This window comes from Haemaphysalis longicornis, unplaced genomic scaffold (assembly GCF_048455015.1).
Source record: "Haemaphysalis longicornis isolate Haplotype H1 unplaced genomic scaffold, Haemaphysalis longicornis Haplotype H1 scaffold_1, whole genome shotgun sequence".
Lineage (NCBI taxonomy): Eukaryota > Metazoa > Arthropoda > Arachnida > Ixodida > Ixodidae > Haemaphysalis > Haemaphysalis longicornis.
This window is the reverse complement of record NW_027526203.1, coordinates 298,942,610-298,968,333: the sequence shown is the minus strand read 5'-3', so window position 1 is coordinate 298,968,333 and position 25,724 is coordinate 298,942,610. Positions and strand designations below refer to the sequence as shown.

General features: G+C 46.2%; 1 protein-coding gene and 1 long non-coding RNA gene across 11 annotated transcripts in view; one reads left to right on the top strand and one right to left on the bottom strand.

Moving 5' to 3' along the window:
• Nucleotides 1-25,724, top strand: part of LOC144148956 (inactive dipeptidyl peptidase 10-like) — a 541,623-nt gene that overhangs the window by 351,171 nt on the left and 164,728 nt on the right. The window lies entirely within an intron of this gene.
• LOC144170009 (uncharacterized) overlaps nucleotides 22,070-25,724 on the bottom strand; it is a 28,054-nt gene continuing 24,399 nt past the window's right edge. The window contains exon 2 of the long non-coding RNA XR_013322553.1: nucleotides 22,070-22,179. This is a non-coding gene — a long non-coding RNA (uncharacterized LOC144170009). The remainder of the gene's footprint in view (nucleotides 22,180-25,724) is intronic.

Genomic DNA, 25,724 nt, shown 5'->3' with positions numbered 1-25,724 from the left:
CAACAACAAAAAAAGATATTACTAAAGTAAAACAATAAATCAAAATCTGGAGGTACCTTTTGTGCTACATTTCCTCAGCCCGCATTAAGATCCGCTGTAACATAACTGCAATTAAATTAGCAAGAGCACTTTCCTTGAAATCATTGAACTTCATCTCAAATTTGATAGCGATAGATCTTTACCCTATAAACAGTTTGAAAGTCAAATATATATCCCCAATGACATTCTTGGACATACTCATTCACCCGCCGCAGTGGCTCAGTGGCTAAGGCGTTGCGCTGCTGAGCACGAGGTCGCGGGTTCGATTCCCGGCCGCGGCGGCCGCTTTTCTGATGGAGGCGAAAAGCAAAAACGCCCGTGTGTACGAGATTTCGGCGCACGATAAAGATCCCCAGGTGGTCAAAATTAATCCGGAGCCCTCCACTACGGCGCGCCTCATCGCCTGCGCTGCGTCGGCGCGTTAAACCCCACAATCAATCAATCACATACTCATTCATTAGTTTCGGTTGTTATTACTCAGGTTGTGCCGGCAGGAATGCTATTTCTCGTATCTGTTACCGAAAATTTCGACCCTTCACCACCGAAATTAGAATTCTACCTTAATCGTGCCATAACTGTGTGGGTGTAAAGGGCTGGTTCGTTATGGTATCGACAGCTAAGATAAAAATTTGGTGTACAAAAGCTGCCTCGTAATATTCCAGACAAGATTGTCTGCGTTGTTTCGCGATGACGTTGCTCTGGTGTTTATGTGCATTATCATTACGCATAAACAACGCGCGTGTCGAACATGTTCGAGACATGTTTCGTCGCCTCGCGCTCATCAAGGCGAATGCCAGTTTGTAAGGAAGTGGGTGCTACACACCGCAAAGCATATATTAACACGAAATTTATGTGAGCCCCCGAAACATCCCTTAATGTCTAACTTCAGGGATCGGATGATGGTACATATACACGAAAATATGGAGCTTTTGACGCCGAAAATGCAACAACAGTTGTATTTCCTGTTGTGTGATGCGATTATTTACAGCCATCGCTTGTTGCGCAGCATTAGAGGTGGTTGAGTCTTTTGACAGCTTAGCAGCAGTATACATTAAGTAAAAAAGTCGACGCGGTTTGAATTCTTATTGGGCAGATCTGAGCACTGGACTTCGCGCATGTATAAACTAGCGTAGAGGAGTTACCTTAATGTGTTAATGATTAATTTGAGGCAGGAACTATATTAAATTGGAGTTTAGATTCAGTCGAGCATGAAAACGAGCGAATTAGACCACAGAAACTCCAGCCGCTCACAGTCACAGGGTAGCAGATGACAACGGCGCGAGTCCCCACGCTCATAGGGTATCTCCGTAAGTATACAGTGTAAGAAACTCTATGCCCGCGCTGATGTTGGGACATATGGGGCACAACTAAACGATCTCACTTAGGGAAAGACTTCGAGGGCAAGGGTGCCTCGATGTCAGCGCCGCCGCCGTGCATTGAGGCACCCTATAATCTCACCGTTAATCGGACCACTGTTGGTGCAATTCGAAAGATGGGAAGCGTGTTCCTGGGGTCGTCTACTCACCGTCGGAAGACTCCGTCGACGCCGTCACATTTAGCTCATTAGCACTGCATGCAGCGCGCTTAATTACGACGGTACTCGGTTCGTCTTCTCACTCCTATTTGCAAGACATGGGAGCAGTTCGTCAAAATGCGCATGTATCCTGTGTCTGAGTGCGCCGATCGCTTGCGTTGTGTCATCCAGAGAAAGGCGCCGCTTCTGACCATCTTACTGAACATTGCAAAGCGACGCGTTTAGTGAAGTTACTACTGTTAGTGAAGTAAAATTTTTTTTAATTTATGTAAAAAGAAAGAAAAAGGAAACACCCGTCCAGAGTGAGGACCGAACCCACGCCTTCCGATTTGATATCGGATGCCTTAAAAAAAAAAAAAGCTCAACCCATGCTTCCCTTGGCATTGTAGACTGCCGGCCTTTATTACTGTATTGCCTTTGTAGTGTATGTGCCTTTATGGTATAAATACGTGTTAGTTCCAATAAATCAATAGTTGAAAGCTATAGCGCTCTGCCTTTGCACGTCCGTCTAGGCTTTCTCATTCAATTTCTCTGTCATATTCTTCAGCTGGAGATGAAAGACAGTCTAAGCCTACTCACTCAGGTGAATTGGCCAGGGACGAAGACAACAGCCGTCGTAAGTTCACGGCCGAACCGCCTTTTGGCTGCAACGTCAATGTACCCATCCACAGTTCTCACGTATGTCCCCTGAAGGGGATTAGCCAATGGCTCTGTGCGGAGGGCTGACTATCTTTGCATACTTCGTATTCTTTTAAAGATGGCCTGTAGACCGCTTGTGGTTAAAATTTGGGCACTGTTTGCTGCGTTTGAGGTTTTAATTCATGGCTTGATAGTCCATTTTCTTTTCCTTCTTTCCCCTCGACGTTTTTTAGGAGCTCGCCGCCTCCTGTTCCATGAACGATCACGTTCCCTCAGCCTAGAGAGATTTCTATGAAGGCATGCTTTGCTGACCACGAGCCACGGAGCCGCAGGAGCTATGTAACTTACGTGTAGAAAACCTGCACTTATCCTTCCCACTTTTTCTGAACGAGTTATCTCGTTTCAATATGCAAAACATACTTGGGGAACCACGGCAGCTTTTCGGCGCCGCTTTTTAAAGTCTGCTGGAGGTCACTGGAACCATTGCGTTGCGAAAAACGCCTCTGCCTCAAGTGTGCCCTGCCTCAATGAATGGTAACTATATATATATATATATATATATATATATATATATATATATATATATATATATATATATATATATATATATATATAGACTGAAAAGATAAAAACTCACACAGAGCGCGAAAAAAATAAGGTTAGTAGAGACAGAGACAAACGAGAAAGACTTAGAAAATAAAAATAAGTTTACTGACGTTTCAGGGAGAGGACTCCCTTTCTTCAGAGTACCACAGAGTACAAGAGTACAAGAAAGGGAGTCCTCTCCCTGAAACGTCAGTAAACTTATTTTTATTTTCTAAGTCTTTCTCGTTTGTCTCTGTCTCTACTAACCTTATATATATATATATATATATATATATATATATATATATATATATATATTTGTATGTATGTATATATGCAATACAGTCTGCACAGTCGCAAAGCTCCTCCCTGCTGTGACGCGCCTGCTGTGTACGGTGTTTAGTTCGACGAAGGGGTCGAGGCACAGGAAAAAGTGATAACTGGCACCCATTCATTCTTGGCTGGAGTTATCGCAATCTGCAGTACTCGGAACCGCTATCGAAACGCAGAACGAAAGGGAGGAGCTCTGCGCCGGTCTTGAGTTCTAGCATGCGTAATCATGCGAACGGCAATTAAACTTCGCCATTTTATATCTCGGACTACAAATGCGCTAGAAGAATTCTGTCAATTGAAACCGCGTAGAAACACAATTGCGTCTAACTATTCAATACAAACATGCCTGGTTACTGCAGCCACTAAAAAGTTAATTAGTCAATTTTACCTAATTAAGCCACCTACATCAATAATTACCTGCTAATTATGTGTCCCCCTGGGCGCATAAACGCACTGTAGAGGTGGTAATCGCGTAAATCTAAGCGCCTATTTTTTAAAAAATCTGTCGACATAACTTTGACCATCCTGTATATATATATATATATATATATATATATATATATATATATATATATATATATATATATATATATATATATATATATATATATATATATATATATATATACACATATATATATATATGCAAATGACATTCCCGTATTACTGGAGGCACACTTCGTACATTTCAATACTGTTTAACGCAAAGGAAACCTACGGCACATTCTAAGGCAAACATAGGTCGATAACCCAAGGGTAGCAGCAACCTTTCAGCTTTAAGTGAACGTTAAACTGGCTTTTGCGAAAGCAAATTAAAACCACCGCATTTGGGCTAGAAAACAGTTGCAAAAAAAAAGTGAGATAACCGCACACAAAAAATCAGTATTATTCAATTCTGGAAAGGTGGATGACCAGAGGAGGTTTGCACGGCCGGAACGGAACTGAGATAACGGGACCGACGCAGTGCGTAACGCCACGAGACAAAGAGATTTGATTGATTGATTGTAGGGTTTAACGCGACGACGCATTGCAGGCGATGAGGCGCGCCGTATGTGGAGGGCTCCGGTTAATTTTGACCACCTGGGGATCTTTATCGTGCGCCGAAATCTCGTACAAACGGGCGTTTTCGCTTTTCGCCTCCGGCAGAGAAACGGTCGCCGCGGCCGGGAATCGAACCCGCGTCCTCGTGCTCAGCAGCACAACGCCTTAGCCGCTGAGCCACCGCGGCAGGTACGAGGCAAAGAGACACATAACGGCTAGTTCCAGTTTTATATGTAGTTTATTATTTCGTTTGTACGGAGACTTGGCTTGACGATACACTGGCGACAAGTGAGGAGAGTGCGCAGTATCTGTAAGGCGTGTGGGAAAAGGGACGTCTTTTCTTCGTCTTTTCTTTAGCTTCCTTTTCTCCGTCTTCCGCAGGCTGTTCGCGACTCGGTCTTCCCGCTTCAATTTGCGAGTCCGTATCCAATATTTCCGCTTGTGTCTTGAATGTGTCACGTTGCGAAAAAAACCGGTCCTAAATTTTTTCTCTTTCGGCGTGGTTTCTGGTAGCGCCGATCTCGCTGTACCCAGAATCAGTCCTACTTCTTTTGAGCTGTTATTGTCCATCGGATTGCACAAGTTATTTGCTGCGCAGAAATCAAGACTATTGTCATTTACAGGTGGTACACCATCTGATTTCAATTCTCGTTTGGTAATCTCATGTGTGTCGGCAAAGGTGCAGCACCAATGGGTCCGGTTGGTTTCTTCTTCTAGCTGGCCCAACCTTTCTCAACGGGTTCGCTGGTATGGTGGCTTCATTTCTGTTCCCCAGAGGTGAGAAGGCGGTCGAAAGTAAGCCAAAATCCGCTCGGTGTGGCTCACCGCTGGAGGTCCCTTGTTCCCTGTTCGCCTGGCGGTTCGTCGTAAGCTCGGAGAACTTCGAGCAACGGGTTTTTGGCACCAAAAATGTGGGAAAAGGGACGAGCCGCCGAGACCCGTTCTGATGAGTACTTTAATGATACATAATGATAATGATGATGGTGGGCATGAGGGAGGCGAGGCGTCATCTTTTCCAACAAGGCGAGCGCCGACGACACACAGGTCAACGGAGAGAGTACACCGTAGCTATCTTTAGCAGTATCGACGTTACGAGGTTTTATGGTCTACGCGCTCGGTCTACGCGTGCGTCAATCTCCTGGAAACTAGTGTAGGACACTTCTGCTGTAAAAAATTATGGGACGATCATATTCATTCTAGGCGCGTACCTCATTTGGTTCATTCGCGTCACTATGCAGGCCCAAATGGACTTGCTTGTTCCATTTAACGTGTTTGCATCAGACCAGTTCCTTTTCGCGTTAACCTTTTTTCCCCGTATTGACGCGTAGCCTCGTCAGGTAGCAAAAATGTGCCCGAAAACAGCAATAATTCGGCGAGCTCCTAGTAATACATAGCGCCATCTCTGAGTGGCTCACTGACAACGCGACGACTTCGCTAAGGTGCCGAAAAATTTCACCACTCCTTCCCAAAGAAAGTTGAGAGAAGCGTGAACTCTAAAAGTGGGTCCAACCTTCGCTGAAAGTGCGCCCAGTCGATCGTCAAACCTTCAAAGACCCAAATCGCACAAGAAGGACGAACCCATGCAGAGATTTCTCGCGCACTAAGTAAACGCATCTGCGAACGATCTAAATGTATACCGATACGTGGTTCATGAGATAAAAGTATGCTATTGTACTGCTTTTTCATGATCGATTGTCGTGTATCATTTAGAAGGGTTCCTTTTTCGAGTTTTTCAAGTAACCGTTTTGACACAGTGGAAGCCTTGTTTCATGCACGCACCACGTGACCAGGGATTTTAAAGAGCTTTTCGGGTCGACCAACCGGCCTATGGGGAAACGCATCAGTCTTTTGACAGAACGCCGTTGGTCCCACGAAGAAATCTTTCGCTTTAAAAAGCTGCACACGTGTGCGGTGTTGGACGTCCGACTCGCCCGGGGTTATCGAATTCTGGCCGAATCGCCTCCTTAGCGGGAACTCAACTGCGCGAAACAATCACAGAACCCACGTTATTTCGTTTCGGGTCATGTCTGCGCAGGCTACCCAAAAGAATTGCTAATATAAGACGAGCCATTGCGCCGTTTGTGAGAGAAGCTTTATGCGGACATCAACGGGAGAGATGCGCTGAAACTAAGTGCTCAAACGAATTCCCAGCACCAAAACCCGCACTCGCTGAAAGAAGGCAGGCGAGCACCGTGGCGAACGGAAACAGCCAGCGCGTCGCATTAAAAGTTCCGTCGCGCCAGCTGCACGGCGAGCAGGCGAGGAGGATGGGCTTCGGGGAAAGAGGACAACAAAGCGGAGTGGGCGAGGAGGGGAAATGTCGCCTGTTCCGCTTTCCTTTTTATTCAGCTGTGATCGCGTGCGGTGTAGAGACTTCGCGCCGAGATGAACGCCGCTCGAGCGTCGCATTGTGCGGCGAGTTCCGACTTTCCGGCGGTATTATGTTCACGCGCACGCCTTTGATGTTAAATTGACGCGGCGCCAGGGGAGGATCCGACGCGATTGCCGCCGTTTAGATCGCTTGTCGGGGATTACGTGCCACCAGGGAGCGAAGGCCCACGACGACTACGGGGCCGCGCTCGAGGCTGACACGGGTGGCCGGCGCTGCTTCCTCCTTCATTCGGAGGTGCCAAGGATTGTCGCCATTATTCTCGCAGTTTTTCTTTTTTCTCGTCGTTCATTTCACCCTTTCAAAAGGGAGTATTGCTAAATACGATTCTAAGTTAACGAAAGAAGAACAATTGTATTCACACTCTGGGTACGAAACAGGCTATGCCCAAATGCTTCGTTTGCTTCAACAATCCCCTAAACGGTAGTGACGCAAGGAGTAAGAATTTATGGCTGATTGGTTAACATGTTAGCATAATTTTAAATGATATTATCAATAATAATAAAAACGAGAGAACGCTGCATTTCTGAGATCGCCTGACAAAACGAGGCGTCTCACCGACAAAACTTGAATATTCCGTCCTCCCAAAATGTACCTCTGTATGTATAGGTTACCTAAAGGTTATGTATTATATGTGTAGTTAGTTATGTTATGTTATGTATGTATAAATTACGAAAAACCATTTCGTCCAGCAGCAGCCATTGCTGTTCTGAAATCCTTGAGACGTCAGAGGGTACATGAGCCATACAGAGCTCTGTTTGGGGACGTCAAGAACACTGAAATGTTTGCTTTCGGGAAAGGTGTCAGGCAAGGAAACATAAGTTACCCCGGATTATTCACAGCTTTTATAGAAGGGGTATTTAAAATACTCAAATGGAAATAAAGAGGTTATAATGAATCAAGTGGAATGATTGAGTCACGGAAGATTTGCGCATGACACCGTTTTGTTGAATGCGGAAAAGGCTTAGTAAGCTTTATCTGACTATCTTGGCTGCATGGTTAAGAATAAGCACAAAGAAGCCACAAGTAACGTTAAATCATCACAAAAATAACCTTCAAAGTTGGGGCGAAATTTTTGAACAAGTGCATGAACATAACTGCATTTATTGGACTAGTTATCAGTGCTAATCCACATCATGAGAAGTAAATTAAGCGCAGAATCGTATGGCTGGGCTTTATTCGGGAAATATTCTGATATCATGGGCGGTAAGCTACCTTTGCCACTAAAGAGCTTGGTGTACAACCAATGCCTGCTTCCGCTGATGACTTATGGGGCGAAAACTTCTAGTCTTACTAGGTGCCTTGAAAGAAAACTTACGTCGGCCCGACGAGCCATGGAGCGAAGAATGATGGCGTTAACATGCACAACCGCGTTATTGATAAGATCACAAACTCAGGTCGAAGGCATTTGAGTTCTGACTAAGCGTAAAAAGTGGAATTGGCAGGTCATGTGAGGCAAACGACGGACACTTGTGGACCATCCCTTTATCAGAGTGGACACAACGAGGCAATAAACGCAGTAGAGGAGGGCCGAAGGCGCGATGAAGGAATGAAATACAAATATTTCGGGGCTTAGAATGGACTCGGAAAGCCCGCGACAGGGGTGATAAGAAATGAAACCTCTAGGTGAAGCCTTTGTCCTGCAGTGGAGAGATCGGGCTGTGGATGATGATGATGATGATGATGATGACTGTCCTCCATTGGTTTCATTTCAAATGTTCAGCGCTCCCTCACCTTATACTCGTGACGCACGAGTCCAGGGCATGACCCGCTGTATGGCGTCGTGTGTACCCCCCCCCCCCCCTCAACTCGCTACAAAGGAAGAAGAGCATCGCTACAAAGGAAAAAGAGCGATAAAGAATCAGGGCGGATAGATCTGTGTCACCCAGCTGTTCGCGGTATGTGCGCTCACAACGAACACCTGCACAATCTCGGCGGGGCAGGAGGGGAGACAAAGAAACGACAGAGATGACCCTGGCCTGGTCCATATGTTAGCTTCATAAAACGAAACAGACCGTAACAGAAATGGGAGAGCAAAGGAACGTTGGGTCCGGTCCTGCTGAGATGGGTGAAACGTTGGTAAGTGGCTCCTTACGCATCCAAAATTAGAGTTTGACGCACCGAAGTTACACTCGGGACTACGCCGTAGTCCCGGGTGTAAGTGTAGCCCGTGATGGAGGCATTAATTTCGGCCACCTGGGGCTTTGCACCGCCCGCGATCCAGCCGTCGCGGATCTCTGGCCCACTGCTCTACCGCGGCGAGCCATCCGCACTTTCAACGAGAGCTTCGCCGCAATCAGTGGCGGTCGCAGTACATCCCTCCTGCAGGAACAGCCGGGCGACCGCCGCGACAGTGAACCCCTTTCACTGCTTATCGCCGACGACGGCTCCAGCAAACTTCCGATGGAAAACTCTTATCGTCGCTCTTTGAGGACTTAAAACACAATTTGCGTCGTGTCAGCTTTATGCACTCCGTTCGTGGATTTTTCGACCGAAGGATTTTTCTACCGAAAAAAAAATCACTATTTCCGCCCGGGGGCACCGCCTTATCGCGTGTGTTAGAACGCAGCCTGCCATCGTCCGGGTAGTTCAGTTCCAAGAAGTGTTAGCGGGGATTGTTGTCGTGCGCTCAGAGCGAGTTTTTCCACGCGTGGTGGTTGGGACTTCTAGGCCCGTGAATGAGTCAAGTGCTCAACGAGGAAAAGAGAAACAATGTTTTGGTAAGTCTCGAATTAAAGTAGCCCGTGAAAGACAGTCGCCATCGCCATGTACATGGTGCGTCGCAAAACCTTGACTCGCCTTTTGTTGAAGCGAACCCTTCAGCCCCTCACCGATGTCGTCTGTAGGCCACCCAAAACGCAGCGCAGAGAAGCCAACTTTCTCTGACGATAATGGTGATCTTGGGTGTAGTGAAGAAACATTGAAACACTTCCCGTGGTCCGGACCGAATCTGGGTCCCCCGCGTTATGAAACCAACGTCTATCCGATTGCGCTATTCCACAATCAATTAATCCGCTCTCTTTTGGGCTGGTTGTTTGGTGTTGTACAGTGTACTTGAGTTTGGAAAGCTTCGCGCTCCCCCAGAGGGGTAGTTGATTTTTGCATTCATGGCGCTATCAGCAGCAAATGTAGCTGTAGCGAGGAGTGAGCTTCCATTCTTGGCGCCGAAATTCTTACATTCGAGTTCTCATTTCGTTATATTTTCTCTCACATTTGTTAATCTTATAGCGCATTTCTGGAATAAAGAGAGAAAAACAAACTAAGTGTCAGAAATATGCAGAAATAAAACACGGTGAAGCGTCAAAAATGCCGAGCAAACAGCTTAAATTATTGCGTTGCCTCTTCGTATTTGTGTACCTAGTTGTTATTTACGAAGTACCAAGTTTGCTCTTACATAAAAAAAAATGGATCAATTTCTCTTCCTGGGAGTTATCTATATTTACAGGCTGACCCGTCGCAGCAGTGCTTTTTTAGCGGTACTCCACTAGCCAATACATACGTCTATGCGGATCGCCTTTCATCGCCTCTCAACTCGGCTCTTGCATTAGGAACAGCTCTGCACAATGAAGAGCTTTAATAAAGTGGAATAAGGGTCTTGCAACTGTCTCTCAAAAAAAGAAAGAAGAAAGCGAGGAAGAGATGTATCCAAACAGCTCTACTTAGAGTCTCTGCGCGTGCCAAGCCGCATCTTGAGACGCGCTGAGATGCAAGGTTACTGATTAACTTGAGCCACACGGGCCTATTTGACGTGCGCGGAAATCTTTCATACATGCTTTAGATATATATTTGTAGTCGCTTAGAACATAATCCGCCATGTCCCAGTAACTGACTTCGTGCTCAGGCAGACGGATATGTAAAAGGGATATTCGTATACCACACAGGCTAGCTGTTCATGGTATACGGCAACTATACGGTACGTACGTAATTCTATCTATGACCAACCGGTAGTACATGGATACCGTCGTAGGCTCTTTGAGTGCTTAATTTTGCCGCACGGCGAAAATCCGGGATTATTTTGCGAACGACAGTGCCCCGTTTCAAACCAAGAATGCGCTTTTCGGTCTAATGTATCGCCGGAAGTGGCCACGCTAAGTCACCACAGAGAAGCGGCACGACACGCTCAGCTGTGACGGAAGTGCTGACCGACGCAAGATATTCGGCTCACCGGCATTCGTGTAGGCGTCTTTTCGCTCCGGAAATAAGTGTAATGCTAAATCGGCATTTCCCCCAAGAGTGGGGCGAGAAGCCCCTGCTGATAACTGCGGTGTACGGGATGCCATCGTGTGGGATTGTCCGGTAAGATAAGATGTCCATCAGCCATTTTGAATCAGCGCAAATTAGGCCGGCCAAAATGACGATGACTGGGCCATTATGGGTAGCATTCAACAGTCTAAGCACCTGTCAACGGAGGGGAGGGCGAAAGATCTAGAACTGGTTAATCTATATAGATCACAATGTAGCTAATTCGACCACAGTGTTCAACCTATCATCCCGGTTGCAGCATTTGCGTACAGTAACACAAATTCTTGGCTCATGTGTTCGCGAGGGATTTCACAAGTAAATATAAATGGCCACGAAGGCCTTCAGAAGAAGAATTTAAGCGAACTATGTACATGTACAAGTTAATTCAGCTCGAGATCGACACCTTTGTGAAGCTCCTGGGTCTTGCCAGCGGGACCTTCTTTTCTCATTTCCTTGCACATGCTGCAAAGTAGAGAAGGTGCCTCATTCACGTGGCTACATCGTGTACACTTCTCCGCGAGGATAAAAAAACCTATGTTGATGAACCTCCATAAATAAGTACCGTTATAATAGCTCGAGTCGATCCTCATTCCCTCGACTGATATCGACCGCGACGAACGCAAATGCGACGCCTTTTTTTCCCTTTACACTCAGCGCAACAAGAAGGGTTTTTTTTTGTTTTCATTTATTCATTTGTGCGTATAGTCATGGCCCCATACGGAGATATTGCTGGAGTTGGCAGGCCATAGGAATGGTGGGGAAAAAAAAGGAATGGGGATGGTTCAGATAGAGCTTCGGAAGGTTCAAATCTGTATTTATGGCTTCTCAGAAGATCAGTTTTGGTATTGCTTTTAGCGAGAAAAAAAAAATTCCTTTTACTTTTTTTTTTCTGTTCGCGACTGATACCGTGCCGGCGCAGGTGTGCAGAGAACTACGTCGGGAATTCATTATTTTTTGTTATTCGTATTTTTGTTGTTGTTCCGGCAAACCTTTCCTTTTGTAAGAAGGTGCGCTGCCATTTGTGTCCTACATAGCCTCGGGCTGCGATCGACGCAGTGTCTGGACGCGAAGAGAGCCGCCTTTCAGCAATGACCCGTCACGCGCGCTCCTGGCGGGAAGGGCGCGCCCTTTTCACGGACCTCTCAAAGACGCAGGCGACGTTCGTCGAGCCGCAGGATAATGCCGCCACTCGCTTCGCGCCTACCCCTAAAGACAAATGCAAAGGTCACCCCTGCTTCCCCAACGCTTTTCGCACCAAAAGGCGCGACGGCGGCACTCGCGTCGGGACGTGCCGCTTTGAGCATCGCCCCGGCCCGTGCGTTTCTCTCTTACGTGTCCGGACTGGAGACAGCGAGGCGCAAAACGTAAGGAGATGGATGCACTTCGTGCCCCGAGGACTACGGCATAACTGGGCCGCGGGTAGCCTTTTTTTTCCGGGGATCGGCCCGGCCGCAGTCGTCGCTGTCCGACGGCTCTTGTCGCGCCTGCAAGGGCGATAAAAATAAAATCAGAATGACAATCGCGCCAAGAAGAAAGAATGGATGGCTTGTCTTCAACGTTAGGTGAGATGGGTCGGGGCGCGCTGGTTTGTGTCCGTCTTTTCCTGCCTCAGCCCCGAAAGAAAGGGCCCAAATTTATGTCCTGTGAAGCTTGAAAACGACACTTTTGTGCTAAGTATTATGAAATAACGATGCGATATTCGCCCAGGCAGTCGAAAGAATTGCCAGGTATGTTTTGATTCACGTCGTTTTCTCAAATACTCTTCTGATATTTTTTTACGAGACGGGAAGCTGGCACCGCTGTAATTGTTGCCATCACTGGGCTGTTGTTTAAATTAGTGAAATATGTTCTGTTAATTTTGTGCTTCTGCGTGAAAAACTTGTTGCATTTTAACTGTGTTTACGCAACGTGCTAATTACGCGAATAACATTAGGGGTGCGTAGAATTAAAAACATTTTCGAAATAAACACAATTGTCTTCGGAAAGCGGAAGAAAATTCAAAGTTTACCTTTTTCTCCTCCATGGTTGAAAATTTCGAGAAATTTGTCAGCAAGGTTACAAATTGGGCGATTTCCCTTTTTTGCGTCAGAATTGCGCAGCTCCCGCCGCACGGGTCCTAGAACCAGCGATCGTATACCCTAGGTCAACGTCTCATTTAATAACGCAAATATAACAGCAAAGCCAACCTCCGTGGTTAAGTGCTACTCAGTTGCATTCGTTAGGAACAAGAGGAACGTACGAAAGAAAAAGAACTAAAAATTCGCCACATTGCACATAACTGCATAAAGTCATTTCTAAAGCGAATCTTCCTAACCCTCACTGACGGCGTCGTTCGTCCGAGTAAAACGCACTGCAGGAAAGCCAACTTTATACAATGAGCGTCACAAAACGATGATGATAAGTGAAGGCACATCAAGCGCCTCGAGAAAAAAAATACGCCTGCCTTGGCCGGATTCGAACCTGGGTCCCTCTCGCTATGAAGTGGACGTGTACCCGACTGCACCATTCCGACAAGGTCCAAGTGGCTTGGACTTTGTATTCTGACTTTGAATCAGGTTTCTGGGGGACGAAGTTTCGCGTTTCATCCAGCCTTTTCTTAAAAGAAAGGTGTTTTGATTTTTTTTTTATACTAACGTGCGAGTGTTCTACGCTCCAAATACGTTTGTTACCCTACACCAGGGTGTTTGCGCTTCGAAACGGAACAAAGCAAGCCAAAACGGAAATTGTTTGCTTGACTGCTTCGTCACTGCTCTGACCCATTGTTGTTCCTCTTGTTTTGCCATTGCGTTACTGATACTACTATTTTGCAGTATGTACACAAGATGCTTTTGTCGTTTTTTTTTTTGTGTGTGTGTGATATATGTATACTCCTCCCGCTCGGGCTAATGGCCTGCAGTATTTCTGAAATAAATAAATAAATAAATAAATAAATAAATAAATAAATAAATAAATAAATAAATAAATAAATAAATAAATAAATAAATAAATAAATAAATAAATAAATAAATAAATAAATAAATAAATAAATAAATAAATAAATAAATAAATAAATAAATAAATAAATAAATAAATAAATAAATAAATAAATAAATAAATAAATAAATAAATAAATAAATAAATAAATAAATAAATAAATAAATAAATAAATAAATAAATAAATAAATAAATAAATAAATAAATAAATAAATAAATAAATAAATAAATAAATAAATAAATAAATAAATAAACAAACAAACAGTACACGGCGACAGGTGCAATCGGGAGTAGGATAAAGCACTAATGATGAGTGGTAAACATTTATCCAGCGGGAACATTAAACATAAAAAAGAAGGCAAAGGAGTGCCGTCGGCGCCACTCGCTACTAATGAAAGCAGTAATGATGAACGGGAGTATACACGAGGAATTCAGCTGCAGCCTAATTAGCGCTAAGCGTCTGCCTGTCTCCCTACATGTGCCTTGCTTTAGGGGCCTTGCTTGCAACGCTGGATGGTCCTCGTGCAGTAGCGCGGGACTCGAAATAGTTACTTCTAAATCACGATCGTTGCCATATATAGGGCGCGGGTGTATTTGTATCTCACGCATCGCACTGGTGCGTTAATGAATGGGCGAACCCCTGCTGCATGCCATTCGGGAGAGAGGACGGGAAGTGAAAACAAGACCGTCTGCACATACCCACTTCCCTACCGATAATGCCCCCACCCTCTAATAATGATGGTATATTTTATTGGTGCTCGACATATTGACCGGAAGCGCACCACCAATGTAAAACCGGTATTTTTTATCTGTACGTATTCATTGCAGGCAAGATTATGATTGTGTCCTGGGCGTAAGGACTGGGGTTTGAAATATCTAACCCGAATGTAAGGAAAAAAAGGGCCTTATTGATAAATAACGCCATGCAAAATGCTCGTCATCGTTTTATATGAACAATCTCTCCGCTAGTTGGGCGCAAGAATATGCTCCTGCATGTGTTAGCTCGTCAACAATAGCAGGACATCAAACTCCTGGCATCTAGTGAAGGGGTCGGCAACCTTTTGAGGCGGAGGGCCAAGTTGCATGAAGCCGACAAGGGTAGCCTGAAGGCTAATCAGGGGGGGAGGTGCTGGAAGGAAAGGAAAAAGATCGCCGAATCGGCCGGTATATCTGACAATAATTGGCAATATACTAGGTAAGTGTGAACATGGGGGTGCACTGCCTACTAGAGGGGTTCCCATTTAACCACATTTGAGGTCAAAACTGCCGTGTCGGCCTTCAGGTAGGAAGTGACCAGGGGAGGGGGGGATCCTGATGTCGTTTCGGGGGCCGCTTGATACTCCTCAGAGGGCCGTAGGTTGCCACCCCCTGATCTAGTTCATATTTGATTGGTTGATTTCTGGGGTTTAACGTGCCGAAGCTACGCCTGGGTACATGAGGCGCGCTGTATTGGAGGGCGGCGGATTAATTTTGACCACCTGGGGATCTTTAACATGCGCCGAAATCTCGTACACACGGGCGTTTTCGCTTTTCTCCTCTATCTGAAAAGCCGCCACCGCGGCCGGGATCGCACCCGCGTCCTTGGGCACAGCAGCACAACGCCTTAGCCATGCACTGCGCCACTGCGGCGGGTTATCTGTAGTGCATATTTCATGCGTTTTGACAAGACGTCGAGCTTTATACGCCAGAGCTTTCAATGCGCCCTGCCCGTACGCTGTGTACGGTGTATAGTCATGTATACATATGCATCCTCTCTCACTCTTTCTTCGCCTTCCCTGCCTGTCTGTTTTCCCCATCCCCCACACCCGCACTTCAGCAGGCGTTCCGGTGAGACAAAGTATACGTCTGCTGGCGGACTTTCCTTTCCGTGGTCTATAACAATGAATTCATTCATTAATTCTCAAATTTCAATTTAAGGGAAAAAGGAAAGAACCTCATCAAGCTCTGGTGTACGTACACGAAGTGTAAGTGCGCATGTGCACGAGACAGGAACTGTACTTTCGCTCGGAACATAGCCGGCACTTCGATTGGAATGCCTGAAATATTTCACTCCAGAGTGATAAAGACCGCAGTCTATTCACCGTACGTCACTGCTGGTTTAGCGGCTCCTGGAAACCTTAAACTCCATGTAAAGGGTGGCACGGCTAGACGTACCGAGGCGTCTCTGAAGGTGTCGCGGCTCGTCCTGCGCGTCTTGTCAGCTTGGCGACAAGGAAAAGGAAGCTCCGCCTCCACCCACACAACTTGTTTGTTTGTTTTTGTGTGTGCGCGCGTGCGCGCCTGCATCTCACGGCGTAAAGCGTGACCAAAGTCAAGAAGCAGCGACATGAAAGAACAATCGTATTTGTACATTGCATGAAGAAATGTTTAGTGGAGCATGTTTCGAGTCGTGCACTGGTTGCCTTACCCTCTAGACCGGTGGCGAACGCGGGTGGCTATCATCTGACATCGGAGAACCATGCGAAGCGGGGATCATGCTCCGTCTCGTCCTACATCTCGACGGTGGTGGGAGTGAACTCTGGCTGCATGCGCGGAGGCCTGGTTGCACAAAATCGCACCCGAATGTTAGCGCAGCATATCCACTCATCGAGAACCAATGCGCATTCCATGTTTCGACGGTTGGCTGTGGGTGAAGCGGCAAAAGTTACGGCATCTCTTTTAGCTCTTTTTTTTTTCTTCGCAAGGACGTTTTGTTAGACAATGCCGCATTATAGAGAGGCAAGGTGGCGATTATGTGGACTGAAAAGAGCAGCAGGAGGGGAACAGAGAAAGAATAACAAATAGACAGTACAACTCGCTTGACACGTCTACTTGTACTTCTGTCTGTGTCTCCGCGTCCTAGTGTGCTGTCTTTTAGTTTTTTGCTATACAAGACCTTATAGGGTGCGCGCACGAGTGTCTTGTCATAGGAAGTGCAGATCATAAATTGCCGTGATTACAACTAGGTTTCGCAATACAGAAGTGGTGGTCGGGTCGAGCTTTATACGCGTCAGCGCGAAACACGCTGCAACGTTGACATTGCCGAATCGGATGCTCCTTGAAAGTGTCAGAAACCGCCTTCTGGTGTGTGGTGCGCGGTCAACGCAGGAATAAAAAGTACCGTCCGCATTTGGGGGATCAGATGGAGGGGTTCAAAGCAAGCGTTTCCTAAAGATAAACACTCAAAGCTCGCTCGCGCTTGCAGATCGTGCCGACCGACCGAGGACACTGTTACCCGTCTCGACTGGCACCATGCCTTACACCGTTGGCCTAAAGGTGGCACTGACCATGAGCCAACACACCCTTCGACCGTTACAACGGTTCACGATTGTCCAGGGCGTTGTTTTGCTGCATGTATTCATGGAGCGGTTTTCTTCGGCAGTGAAACGGTCTTCCACATGCGCCATACACGGGTCGATTTGGAGGATTCGGCTTTTGTTCGTTAGCACAGTTGCTGTCTCTCCGTGCTCCTTTCATGGGCGTCCGGAAGGGGAGGCAAGGGGGGGCAACTGCCCCCCCTTGGAAATTCGGATATTTTGATGCACTACAAAAAAAGGTGCACAGCTTGGTTGGCACATAATTAAAATAACTTTGCCCTGAAGGACGGAAGAGAGGAGAGAACGACACCAATGTTCTCTATTTTGTCCCGTCCTTTAGCGCAAAGTTTTTTTAATTATGTACGGGAACCAACCAGCCCAACAATCCACACAACGCAAATGAGTAGCACACTCAGGTCCTGCGTATCCGTATGGAACGCCCTTCAGGACTGCGGTCAACATTGCACTTTAGACACTGACTAACATTTCCGGTCATGTGACGGCAGTGAAACAGACTGCCTGTGCTGGCTATTGAAGATAGCGAACAATTCTGAAAGGTATGGCGTTTTTCTTTTCTTTTGTTTTCTAAACTCTAGATTTATGCAGTGTTACCGCAAGAACTTCAGTTTTCGGACAAAGTTGCAGCTATATCTAGCAAAAAATCTGCACCGCTACACCTAGTAGGGAGAGTGTAACATCCTCCCGTGCCATCCCATCACTTTGGACACCCTTTCCTTCGAAATTGTGAAATTTCGGCACCACCCAAGCCCCGAAACAAAACCTATAAATCAGCCCCTCAAAACGCTTGTACGCCTGTACTGCATTGGAAGCCAGAGAGGCGAGTAGTATCTTTATTGCGTGAGCCATTTCAACAGACTTCATCACACATGTCATCTCGCAATTTGCCCAGAAAAACCCGAGGCGTCTGCAGCTGCTATTCAAGGAAGATTGACGGAGTGCAGTTCTATGTATGTGAATGTATTGTGCTGTGTGCTGGTGATCAGTTGGCGTGAGTCGAGAACCCTCACGCAGCGAGACTGCCCACTCTTCTTTACAAAGCGACAGTAACTTTTCGCTTTTTATTTATTAACTTTATTTCTTTGTTCGGTAATAAAATCCAATGTATATCCTCGAAGTCTGGTTCTAATTCGCTGTTTGTACTTTTTGTAACCACAAATAGCGCCTTTTTGGTGCTGTCCAACCGTACCCCCCCCCCCCCCCCCCCTAATGGATGCCCCTCCTTGCAAAAAGTTCTGCGGACGGCCGTGGAGCCTCTTTTCGAGCTTGAACTGAGACTCACAGTCCCAGAAGTCCCCGTAGGTCGTCTTCACCACAGCGCTCCAAAGTGACCTGTTGAAGTGACCCAGTGAGGAAGTTCGATGAATGGCGAGTCCCAGCATACGGTTTGAGTAAAAAAATTACGGGCACAGGGACAATGCTCAAGGCGTCGTTTTTCATTGCGCGATGTCCGTCCCAGCGCAGGTGCCCTTTTTCAATTAAGTTGAATGTTGCGTCGCGTCACTTGCCGAATTTGCTCACTCGGTCACTTCGATTGGTCATTCCGGAGCGTTGTGGTGAAGATGACCTGCGGGGACTTCTGAAAGTGCATTTTTACAGACAATTTCCGCAAGTCGTGTGGCTGACTTGTTGGCTCATTCTGACGTAGCAAATGTACTATTTAGTGCCGGATCGCGCTCTTCCCCATTGCATGTTGCTTATGGCTTTGTAAGCTGAATGCGTGGGATGTAGCGCTGCTTGTGGCGGTTTTACTTCTGCGTGCGCATGAAATTCGCGTACAGAAGTTGCGCTTATTCCCTTCCCTACTTATCTGTGACGACACACCGCGTGCTACGAGGAGCGACGCCACGCCCTTGCGCGTCCTCCCTTCGTCGCTAAGCGTCGTCTTTATGCTCATACGTTTGATGTGGCGGGCAACGAAAGCGACTCACGTAATAAGTTGCGCTTCCTGCTTTAAAGGTCCCATTTTGCGTCAGCTCTGCGTTGACGTGCTCGCGAGGTGAGCTGACACAAACAAGCCTTTCCTCCGAATCCGTTTTCCACTTGGTTCGTGGGCGTGGGCAGAAAGCTTCGGGGTCGTTAGGGTCTCCATCGAAGTGCTCCCGTTTTTTTTTTTGTTTTTTTTTACTGCGAAGAAGCTGCTAGAAGAGCTCTGCGCGTGACGTCAGAAAGGAGGTCTTGTCAATTCTAGAAGCGCACCAGCACCAGTGCTCCACGACCAGGAGCTTTTCGTATGAAGTTCGCCGAGCGCGGCTTCGTTCACCTACTACGCTCTCGAGTTTCGATTCAATTACGGAGCCAGACCAAGATGTATTTGCTCTACTGAAGCATCAGCAGAAGGCGAGTGTCTGAGATAAATCAAAATAAGTACCAAAAACAACCGAGGTCGTAAAATGTAGCCCCTCCCTCTGTTACCTTCTTTTACCTTTTCACTTCTTTCTTTTTTTATCATGAGGCGAAGAAAGCGGGAAAACGGCGACATCGAATTGATGCCATTGGGTGAAAGGTGTGCCAAGGATCATATTATCGATCCTTGCGGGAAATTATATTGACTTATTTTTTTCATAGCTCGTAATGTAGATGATGCAAAGCGCAACTTCCATTTTAAAATTGTGCAGTTCTAGTTCCTGCTTGCTTAAAGCGTTAAAAAAATTGAGCAATTTGACACTTACCATGCAAAAATAGCTATGTTGTTATAACTTCGAAGATTGAAAAAAAAAAAAAAGAGCCTCACATTGCTCCGAATTACACATCAAATAACGACAGCGGAATTGGCACTGTCGTTTCAGAGGATGTGCAAATAAGGCATGGCCGATGGGAACTGAGAAAAAAAGTAATAGAATTGTTTTAGCTTTATTGTATAAAAGGAAAATTATGCTAGGCCTAATTTGAAATCGCTTCTTTAAGGCATATCCATCCTCCGCGGTCTGGCTCAACTGCAGCCGCTATTTTAGCGATTTATCGATTGAGGCACAATTTTCGAAATGTCAGTTGATAAAAAAGGTACCGTGTTTTATAGAGTGTAATATGTCGGTTCTTAAGAATTACGCAACCGTAGAGCAGCGAGTATCTTGGACAGGCATCCAACTGCTAAATATGAACTTGGTATAGCGGAGATGCGTGTTCAGGGCTCGAAATTTGCGAATGCAGGAAATTCGGAAATCCGCAAACCTTTACGTTACACAAGCGTCGTATTGTGCGTATACAATAGCATATAGTATCGTACAAGAAATGAAAATATAATAATAAACCTGTGAATTTCTGATTCTAGCTTACAAATGAGATCTGTAGTTCGTTTATGGCGTCAACCTCTCGCTTTATTTTCTGTTGTGTTAAACTTTGCAGAGGCACAAATGAAAAGTAAAAGGGTTACATAAAACATGGTATAATCTTAAAGCTTGCGGGATTTCGGTTAAATGTTTTTATTAGAACGGATATATCATGTCTTAAAACGAGTGTTTTGGTAGTATCGAGTTAAATCAGTATTTTTTAACAAAGATGTAACCTGAAAAATTAAGTCTACCACTCACAAGATGGATACCCTTTGTTAATCAGTCCTAGTTGATTGAAATCGGTTTCATAGCTGTGGCATTCGTGAGGCTGGGAGTGGATGGGGTTGAACAGGGGATCGACATATTGTGTTCTCGGTGGAACGTGGTGAAACTGTTGGAGGTAGAGCTATCTCTCGTGAATATTAACGCATGGTCTCCTGTTTACGTTTAAAGGATATTTGATATTCGAACTCCTCACCGGCGTTACGTGAATCAACTCGCTTAGGCGAAGGAAACTCATCCAGGGAACCATTCAGCAATGCGCATGCTCGATCAACCTGAACGCACCTGAAGAGAGAGGGGTGTGGCATAGCTCTATGACAAAGACAAAGTTAGGGTATGCTTGGCAGCGCTTCTACACAGATCAATCTTTACTTGGGCAGCCTAGGTGCTATCATATCATTCTAAGCCAAAATGAAACCGTTTTAGCACCCGTGTCGTGCTGCCGAATGTTATCGTGTCTCGTTTGACGAATGCACAAACATTCGTCTGAGTCCCAGTTTCTGTTATTCGCGATAGCATCAAGCATCAAATAATTCCTTTGCCGAAACGCGGGTATGTGTCGGCGGATTCCACACATGCTCGCCGGATAAAAGCTCAGTGGATTCACAGTGATAGTACCCGTAATCTAAGTGGCGAAGAAACATGCATTTCTAGTAAAAAAAATGAAACGAGGAAGCAGTCCGTGCATTTGACGCAGTTTAGAGAACGTTTAATCTTGCAGCACATTTCAGCTAACTTAACGCACACTGGGTCCAATTTAATACCACCGAATACTCCCTCGACTTTTGCGCTGACTGCAATGTTCGCTCTTAACTCGTTAGGCGCCGCTTTTCCGCTCCTTTGGAGTACGGTGTGCTGGCGTAGACGGCCCAGGAGAGCGGCAACCGTCGCCGCGCCCTCTCTGTGCATGTCCGGGCGTTGCCTCAGCAACGGAGGTGCGCGCTGGTGTTTTTAAATCTGGGACACTGTTGGTACCCTTCTGCCGGTGTGTGACCTCTCTGGGTGCAATGTATTGAATGGAACACCTTACACCTTTTTGGTGACATACGAAGCACCTTGCAGATTCCGACGACGCGAAGACTTGAAACTTTTTTTGTCACCGCATCGCTTGAAACTGTCTTAGTCATCTCAACGTTTTCGCTAATGTTACGACAACACAGGTGTGAAAGCTGTGCGAACAGACATGAGGGGCCACGGGGTAACAGCTTCTACTCTTTGCTTCACTGTAACCAGCTTTTCAGCTTTTGTTATATGAGTCTGTAAAAAACTGGTGAGCTTTTGTCGTACATTCGTGGCTGGCGCTTGCTGGCCCTTTCGGCACGCTATGCCACGGTGTGTCATTTTGCAGCCTCAGGAAGAAAAAAAAATGAAGCGCAGTATTTGGGAACGCCTAAATGGATCCAAAGGCTCCCAATAACTTTCCTTACCGTAGCATTGCTTGATTATTCCTGCCGTCAGTATTCCGTTACTGCGTATACCGTCCCGACAGGAGGCACCTGTCTTGTCCACAGCCGGTAAAAGAGGCAGATCTCGGGGCTAGAATAAAACAGAGAGAATTGGGGGAAATTAATCCAATGCATTCATGCCTTCCTTATTTACTGGTATGCTACCCTTGATGTTTAAATTGTACTTTATGTTTGGCGAGCACTTCCCATATTTACTTCCTGGGTTTTTATCCTATCCCATATGCCTTGTTTGGGCCTACTTTCTGCCAGTACTTCCCACGGCAATTCAACAATGCCTGTGCTGGCCTTGTTTGAATTTCCCTCGCGGCAGAATCCTCTAGTTGCTCGGCGTCTCAATAGGTGGCGCTACTTATGAATCAAACGACAAAAAGTATTTGTAGTTATATCGTTGCAGTAAGCGTTAGCTGGCCTGCAGTTCAGATTACGAATAACGGATGAGGCCACTGACTCCTCCTATCATAAAATACCGACTACCCATAACTATTTTCATGTCGCAAGCGCTGCTCCGAGCTTACTCGGTTTCAGCATCCGCTCTTACCGCAACATAGGGGGACGCTTTCCCTTTCTCCACGCACGGCAACGATCCCCCATTTTGCAATGCCACTGAAGAAGAACAAAAAATTAATGAAACCAAAGGAAGGTTTCGAAGAGTACGTGCCCTGCATTCCGAAGTTATCGTGTTTCTTTTCTTTTCACTTTTTTTCTTTTACTTTACTTTTCTTCTTTCTCCTTTTCTCCTTTCTTCCTCTCCTTTTTTGCCCCTTACTCCCATCAATAAAATGATGCGTACAACACTCGACTGAAACACCTTTTGCGATCGGTCAGGAAGTGATTGGAATCAGAGTTGAACGAAAGCCTTTGAACGAAAGTTTCGCTCATGAAAAAGACTGCATTTATCCAATAACAGTGATACCAGGTTTAACTTCCAGGGACTAAGCTGTATATTAATGAAAACAGATTAAGCAGGGGTGACTCATCAGCCACTTCCTCGCCCGGGCCCTTGCGTCGTCACAGGGACTTGTTTATGCGATTAGCGGCCGCCCAGCAAAGCCACCGCCAAGGAGGAGAAGGAAAGTGCTATCGGCGCAGCCAGTTTAGAGCGATAGCGATGATTTTCTTGATGCCGGTGGCGCTGAGTTCAAACGTGCCGTGCTGCGTCCCTCTACCCAGATCGAGAATGGCCGAGGCGTGAAAGACTGGCCCGAAAACCAGTAGTAAAAGTTGGACTAGCATAGTTTGGCCTTTCTTCAACGTAATGAGGGGGCCGTGCAGCATGCTAATAAAGAAAAACAGAACCCAAAAGCGTTGTGCCATTCTCTGCCCGTGTGTGGTAGGTGCCAAAGGATCCCCCCCCCCTCTCTCTCTCTCTCTCTCTCTCTCTCTCTCTCTCTCTCTCTCTCTCTCTCTCTCTCTCTCTCTCTCTCTCTCTCTCTCTCTCTCTCAACTGGGAGAATATTTCCTTCCTGCACTGAGCTGCGAAGATCCAGTTGATGGCTTTCATTGAAGGGGCCACGAAGACTTCATAAAACTGCTTCATTCGAAAGATCGGGCAGCTCATAGATCACTACAATTTTGCTTTAACGGTAAACGATGCTTTCGTTACGAAAGAATTAGCATTTCAAAGGATAGATTTCAAATTACCCGTCCACGTGGGGGTACTCAAAGGGGGGGGGGGGTGCAAGAGGAAGGGCAGGTCCCATTCCCTCTTTTCGAGGTCGGAGCTGTTCCACTGTTAACATAGGTGCGGAGGCTAACAAAATGTTTTATGTCTGCAGGAGAGTCCTAATTTACTATTCCCATTTTACGAGGTCTGTAATTTGGTCCCTCTCTTCTCGATATGGTACCTTATGTACCGTCTGCACCCACCTCTAACACTACCCTCCCTCCCCGAGAAAACTTGTGTGGACGTCCACGCCCACTCGATCGCTTCCTAACCCATTGCGTTCCTGGTGAGCACTTTTCTGAGAAGGCAAAAGTGAGAACTTAGTATGTTGGCTCCACGGAACCAGACAGTAGCCAGGGAAACAGTATGATCTCCTGTTGCGCAATGGCGAGGTCACGGGTACCGCGCTTGCTTCGGACGTCGAACCCGAAGCTGAGGTGTACGCCTGGCTGGACAAATTGAGCCCAACTGGAAGCATTTGTTTTTACTGCGAAGCTGCGTACCGCTACCCCGCCAATGGCTAAATCGTGTCCGGTGTGCGCTGACACAAAACGCCGTGAGGCAAAGTCAACTTTCTCGCGAGGGCTCTCTAGCTCTCAATCGAGAGTATCTCTCTTGAAAAAAAAAAAAAAAAAACGTACTGCAGTTGATAGCTAAGATGACTGCTATTGTACCGAGTTTCACTTCTTTGGTGTGGTTAGTTCACAGTGTAGTTGTAAATGTTCTGAAAGTTCCGTCTGGTGTGAATACTTGGGCTTGTACAGGTGGAGTATGTTTACAGAAAACATTCACAACTGACGAAACACGAGACAAACTGAGGAAAAGCTAGCCTGAAGATTACACTTACAATCATTCGTAATACAGACTACGTAACACACTCTTAATCGGCACAGTGTTACCCTGCGCCCACGTATGCGCGCTGTCTACTTACGGCACGTGTTAAAACCTACCTAATGCCGTCCCTGTCACCATTAAACCCATTTGCGAACAAGGCTCCCATGCGGGAGCAGAAACGTGTTCTATTTTATTTTTTATTGATTGGTCGGTGCCTTCAAACTTCTTGCCTTCGTGTGACTTCTTGTTCGGTGTATCCTCCCGATCAGAGGGGTGCCCGTCAAAACCTCGACTTCAGAAAAAGTCCGTAACTCACGTGATGTCGAAACTAGCTCGAAACATATATGACATTTTACTGCACAAACGATCATATAACCGCGGAAAGTTTTATCTTAGCACTTATCAGTTGCAGCTTTAATAAAAAAAGCCCGAAGCCGCCGATCCCAAGCCATTCCAGCAGCCATCGTGAAACTGACAGCCCCATGCTTGTCTGCTAGAATAAAAATGTGGGGCTCCCAAGTTTCATTAGGCTGATAAACTAAGAAGTATGCTATCTCGCAAATTACAAGCAATCGTGCTTTGCGTATTCCATTCGTTTGAACTGCGCCCTGGTCAGTGGTGTTTTGTGTCGTGCACTCAATTGGCTTCGCTGTCCAACCAAGCTCACATTATGGATTCGGGCCAATTTTTTTGAGCAGCATCAACGAATTTCTACAAATCGCCCGGCGGCATCATTCAGAGAGTACGAGAAATGCCTAGAGGCTGGCTGTCCCATCTTCTGCCCTAATTATCTATCTTAATTAAATTCAGTTTGCGTCAAGCTTAACATAACTATTAATCCGCCATGACAATCTTTTTGACTGGGACAAGGTTGTACGCAGGGCGTGAACGAGCACCGTTAAACCAGGCGGAAGGAAATTTTCCTTTCTTTTTGCGACGGACTGCAGTGGGAGGGCGTAATTTTGGTGTTTGTGTCTTTTCCAAGACTGAAACTGCGCGCAAGCAGGTAGACCTTTCTTCCTTTCGCTTGTTAAGATCTGATCACGTCCTTTTGGGGAGCGTTGGAACTGGGGAAGAAAGCATGAAAAGAAGAAAAGAAAACGCAGTACAGACAAAGA